This window comes from Chenopodium album, chromosome 2, assembly GCF_948465745.1.
Source record: "Chenopodium album chromosome 2, dcCheAlbu1.1, whole genome shotgun sequence".
NCBI classification, from domain to species: domain Eukaryota; kingdom Viridiplantae; phylum Streptophyta; class Magnoliopsida; order Caryophyllales; family Amaranthaceae; genus Chenopodium; species Chenopodium album.
This window is the reverse complement of record NC_137835.1, coordinates 17,618,060-17,623,947: the sequence shown is the minus strand read 5'-3', so window position 1 is coordinate 17,623,947 and position 5,888 is coordinate 17,618,060.

Genomic DNA, 5,888 nt, shown 5'->3' with positions numbered 1-5,888 from the left:
TTCTAATGGTCGGCTGTGCACTTAGTTTGGGGCAATCACCATTGTGATTGATTGGCCGTAAAACACCTCAGACTTCTCCAAGTATCAAGTGTTTTCAAGCCAATCAATCAATTTGAAATGAAACCAACCACACAGCCGTCCAGGGGCAAGAGCACCCGGATTGAAAATTGTTGCATGCTTTTTTAAGTTGGGCAAAATATCAAAGAATTGCAGTATATACGCAAAATTCAAAATATTCAAAAATTCAAACATAAACATGTATAAAAAACCGACTGAGTCGGATTACTTCATATAAATATTGGCCATAATAATTATCAACCGGACTCACATCCGGTGAAAAAGTAAGGGAATAATTGTTTACCCAACTCCACAGTTGGTAAAGATACAACATACTCGGCTTACAAGCCGGAAAAGAAGGAAACTTAGCATACTGCTACTGAAATTGGGGAGGCGGACTCAAGGCTGAGGGGGAGGCTGCTACTCCGGCTGGTCTTGGCCAGTTGGGCCTTCATTTTGCTCTTCCTCTGCCGGCTCCTCGTTGTCTGAGACTTCATATCCTTGCTCGGCAGCCCAATCTTGGAAGCGAGGCGGAGGAGCCTCACCCAACACTTGGGCATCATACACCTCAGTGGCGTAATCATACCTAAGTTTATAGACTTCAAAGTCTATATCCGGGTAGAGGAGGCTCCAAGTGATCTTCAGGCGGGCTGCGTTGTCCCGCTCATTCTCTTCCATCAGCCGTTTTTGCTCCTGGGTGATCTCGTCCGACTCCTGGGTGTTTTCTTTGTCAGCATCTTCTAATGCCTTGAGTTCAGATTGAGCATCTGTAGGGAATATTTTCAAGCCTTAATCCCACTAGCTTGAACACCACTGTGATCATACACTAAAGTACGGTGGCGTCCAAAAAGGAAGAAGATAGAGAAAAAGAGTCGCCAACAAGTTTTTTAGGAACTTGTAAACCGTTCACAGGGTGAAGGTTACACCCCTTAACGATCCAAGAGATCGTCAACTCCATAAGGTCATGAACCAAATAAGGGTTCGGGGATGAAGGTACAAATCCAACCTTAAAGAGATTGAACCTGCCCTAATAATAGGCCTCTACTTTATTCTGATCGTATTCATGTGCGCTTTCTGATTAACATGCAATCAATAAGATTAACCCTAAACCTGTTTATCTATGTTAATTGAATTTAAATGCACAAATAAATCTATTATTGGCGATCACTTGAATTATAATCACAATTAACCCTAAACAAGATTATTAATTATCTTATTAAGCGTGATTACCAGTACCAAAATCCCTTTAAACATGCATAAAGGCGTGATCAAGCAATATAATAAATATCAAGCAACATAATAAATAATCAATATCATGAATAATAATTATAATAAATAATCATCATCAAAATAATAATAATAATCATCATAAATTATAACAATTATAATCATAATCATGTTCATGTTAATATTAAAGCATAATAAAAATAGCAAGATCCTAGGCATGATACTAACAAGATTAATAACAAACCCTAGCATGTCACTAAGCAATAAAAATCAAATCTTTAACCCTAACATGATACTAACATGAATAAATATTAGGAAGAACATAGGAAGCATCGCAACAATCATATTTAATATTAAAGTTACCCTAGACATGATACTAGGAATATCATAATAACAATATAAACATGATTTCTACGTCATAATATCAATAAAAACCATTAAAGCACTTACTTTGATGCCTCGTACCTCTTTCTAATTACAAAATACACGCGTTAGTAACTTCAACAAAATAATAAACAAAACAATTAAATTAAATAATTGAAATAAAGATTTGGGACCAAACCCTCAGAAATTAAACCTTTCACGTCTAGGGCGAAGGCAACTTCGAATATGGCTAGGTGTTTCTAGATCTTGCGAATGCGGAATTTTGTATATGAAAAGCAAAGAAAGAATTAATGAAAGAAAGAGAGATGAATGAAATCAATTAGTGAATGAATGTAGATGATGATAATTTGTGAATGAAAACAGAGTTTTTAATACGATATTTATAGAGAAAATCAGCCAAAAGAGATAATTTAACAAAACAGAGTCTGACGCTCAGAAAAAGAGCTGGCGCCAATGGCTAGCGCCAGGCGCCAGGCCTGGGGTTAGGCGCCAAGCCTAATTCCAACGCGTTTTCCAAAATCCGATAAGTTTACCGTACTGGAGGATAAAATAATATAATTTCTTCGAAAATGCTATTTGATTTTGATTAAAACTCTGAAAAGTCAACGAAAGTCAATTTATCAATGTTAATTGAATTAGGAATGAAAAGAACCTTCTAGAAGAATCTAGAAGACTAAAACCATTTCTAATTCCATTAGGAATGATAAATCATATTAGGCCCTCCCCTAGATCATTGGGCCGCATATAAGGCTCAAACCGGGCCCGGTTTAGTAAATTGGAAATAACTTCCTTAATATTCATTGGAATTGGGCTTATAATATATCGTTGGAAAGGTCTTTACAAACCCCATCCAACTACACTACTATTGGACCCATATCATGGACCAATCCAAACTAGATTGGCTTTTTTCTCAAAATAAGTTTTCAAAAACAGAGAGAAGAGAAAAGAAAATAAAACTTTCCACAACACTAGACTTTCCACACTTTCGCTTCATTCGATTATGATTCGACGTGAAAGGTACTCATCACTGGGTTTGATTTTGGGGAGACACAAATGGGTGTCTACAGCATCCTTCAGTTTTTGCTCAAGGTCATTAGACCGGCTAGTGGCTTCATCATTTGCAGCCGTCAAGCTCCGGATCAGCTCCTCCTGTTTCAACTCTACTGCTTTAATCTCTAAATCACACATATAATTAGCATATTCAGCAGAGTTGAGGTTTTCAAGGGTCCTCCGTTTGGCGTCATTTACCTTTTTTTGCTTCCGCCTAAAGGGGCCTCGGAGCCCGTCTACTCTCAGCATTACCAGAGAAAGGAGCATCCGGGTTATGGCATACTTAGTTAAAATGAAGAAAGATATCAGAATTAAAGTTGGGATTCTTTACCTCAGCCAGCTGGCCCATTATCCGCTCGAAGTCCACTACCTGCAGATCAGGTATGAAATTCTTCTCTGACCGGGTGAGGGTCCTCACCATCCGTTTGGCGAAACCAACAAGATGCGACTCATCGGATGTAAGATCTGCACCAAAAGTAGAAGTACTCTGTGAGAAGGAAGCAGCATAGTTGGCATTCATCCGTTGCGGGCTAATGACTAAACCCCCGGAGGGGTCTACCTTAGTCTTGACTCTTATGAAGTCAAGTGGCCAAGGTAATTTAATCTTTCCCTTACCTTTGGTTTTCGGATGGGGCTTAGGAGTCTCCTCCTCCCCGGTTGTTGCCGCACCGGCTGCAACATTAGGTGGCGGGCCACCCTTCGATGTCGTGGAGGCATCCGGCGCATTTTGCTGTGAACGCTTTGAGCCTTCGCTAAGAATCTTCATTGCAGTAGGGGATTTACCACCGGTTGTGGGACGATCGGTTTTGGCAGTAGAGGTTGACCGGGGAGTGTCCTTCCTGGCGGGCTTGGCAGCCGGAGCCTTTTCTAGATCCTCTCCTTGCCTTTTGAAAAGCTTGGAGAAGGATCGTGGCACACGTTTTGCAGAGTCCTGCAAATTAAGAAGTTAAATATACCCAACCGGCAAACTACCTTTGTAAAATAAATAAATAAATAAAATATAAAAATAAAAAAATATATGCTAAGGCAGGTGGTCTTACCCCGCCTTTCTTGGACTCTTTGGCTTCAACGGCTGCTTTCTTTGCAATAGCAGCCTCCTTGCGCAGTAGCGCCGCTGACTTAGCCGGGGTTTTGGCCGGGTCAACCATCTTCAAGGCATCGGCTGCATGAAGAAAATAAAAGTTAGAAGAAATTATGGAAAGTTTGTAATGTAAAAATAAAATCACAAACATTCCGGATGCAAGTGGATCTACCCTTGGGAAACATGGGACTTAACCCACAGGAGGACAAGAAGCATTCGTCCTTGAAGTAGTCCGGGTAGGGGATCCAGTTTTTTGGAACTATAGTATGAGTCCCATCCCCCATGGGCTCATTAGTGGTTTCAAAGAAACCTGGCTCCATTATTTGTTCTCGGGCCCTAGTGGAGAGCGCCGGGAGGGGGCATTTCCTGCCCAGAAGAACCGGTTCTTTGTTGTGCCAGCGCAGTGTCCGATTGTGTCTCAGAGTTAGAGAAGAAATCAAATAAAACTTATCTTTCCACCCTGACCACTTGGAAACCTTGTCCAAACTCATCAAGTATTGGGGCAAGGTCGAAAGAGTGTACCACGCCCCATGACCGCCTGGTGCCTTGCTCAAGTAATGCATATGAGCGAAGGCGGAGAAGCTGGGAGCTAAGTTCTGGAGCTCGCAGGTGGCAATGTAACTTAAAATGTTCACCCATGAGTTGGGGGTGAGCTGCCAAACTCCCAGATCATACCCCTTTAGGATTTTCCTAATCTTGGTATGGAGGGGGAACCGGAGGCCGGCTTCTATAACCGCCTCGTAGCAGACAAAGTAGTGGTCTGCATTATCAATGTCATCGTCCTATGCCATTACTGCATCAGCAAGCGGGACGATAATATCACACCCCTTCCCAAAGGGGTGCTTCTCTTTGAAAGCCCTAAAACCACTCTTAACAGGGCAATGTCACCCGGAAGCATTCTAATTCTTTTTGGGTTGGGGTTGTTAGCGACTTTCGGCAGCTGTTGATAGTCAGTCGCGAAGTTATCCTGGTCAGAGCCAGAAGTTTCGACCCTTGACCTTTCATTGGCCTCATCATCGCCGGATCCAATAGAGGAGGCGGCTTCTTCACCGCCTTCCTCCCGTACGTCCGAGCTCTCGGAATAAGAGGGAGCCTCTTCATCAGAACCACTCTTCTCCAAATCCTCATGTTCCCCATCCGGAACAATCTCATTGGCTGACACTGCCATAGTGCGCCGGCTCCTAGACTTTCTAGCCGTCTGTTTGACTCTAGCCATTATGTCCTGCACAGTCACATAGAGGGAGGAATTCGGAGATGAGCACAGCAATTCTGACAGTCCAGAAAAGGCACCCCCTGTTCTAGACTCAGCCGTTCCGGGGGACCGGCTGAGTGTCCTAGGCAGTGCCGAGTGTGTGGATTGAGAACTCATTTTTACTTCTAAACTATGTATACAGGCGGAGAAAGAATGTATACAAGTTGAAAAAGAAAAAAAAAACTAAAGATGGTACAGGCGGTTACCTTACTTTAGCTCTGAAAAATCTGAAAACAGCTACAGTCGGTGAACCGGGTGTTGCAACGTTAACAAAAGGGAATCCTGAAAATTCTAGCGCACACGGACGTAGAGAATATCTCTCTAAAATTCTCCTTTTTCTCTCTTTAGAAAGTCAAAAGAAAATGAAATAGTGAGAGAAAAGAGGGGGGGCATCCTGAAAATTCTAGCGCACACGGACGTTAACTTCTATTTATAGAAGGGTGAAACGGGGGCATCCCCGTTTGAATTTCAAAATTACTATCCGTTGTTACTGTTCACCCTTGATGGATGGACACGTGTCACAGGTGCCACGTGACCCCTGTGAGGGGCAAATGTTTAGGGTAAAAATACCCTAGACAGGTGGACCAATGAGAGGAGGCCACATGGTGAGCTCAGGATGGCCTAAGTGGCCCAATATCCTCTTGACATGTGGCCCCCTCAGATAAGCCTATGAAATGGCGGCCTTCAAGGGCCCAAATCCCTAGAAGCGCCGTAAAACGGCACATCCCACTAAAATCTAGGTCAATTGACCTAGATAGGGGCACATGTAGGGGTTTATAGGTACTACGCAGCGGAAAAACATGAATCATATTCATACAGTACCTAATCCCAAGATCT